This window comes from Penaeus monodon, chromosome 32, assembly GCF_015228065.2.
Source record: "Penaeus monodon isolate SGIC_2016 chromosome 32, NSTDA_Pmon_1, whole genome shotgun sequence".
In the NCBI taxonomy this organism is placed as follows: Eukaryota; Metazoa; Arthropoda; class Malacostraca; order Decapoda; family Penaeidae; genus Penaeus; species Penaeus monodon.
The window spans coordinates 35,033,107-35,033,407 of NC_051417.1; positions in this window are offsets into that span (position 1 = coordinate 35,033,107).

The window sequence follows — 301 nt, forward strand, 5'->3', positions numbered from 1 at the left end:
TCCCCCCCTTTTTTTATCATTATAATTTCTCTGATGCTTGAATTCCAATGAAATAAATATGATTAGTTAAAGGTTATTCTCATTTCTCTGATGCTTGAATTCCAATGAATTACCTTAGTCACATGAAGCTCGCATTAACGTGAGTTACATAAGCACTTGATATAATATAGAAGCTCTTAGATATAATCAAGTTTATTATAATTCTTAAAAAACAAACAAACATATTCTAGCTAACAATTAGTATGGATTGGGAAGCCGTTTTTTGATTAAAAAAAAGAAAAAAAATCAATCTCTACATCTT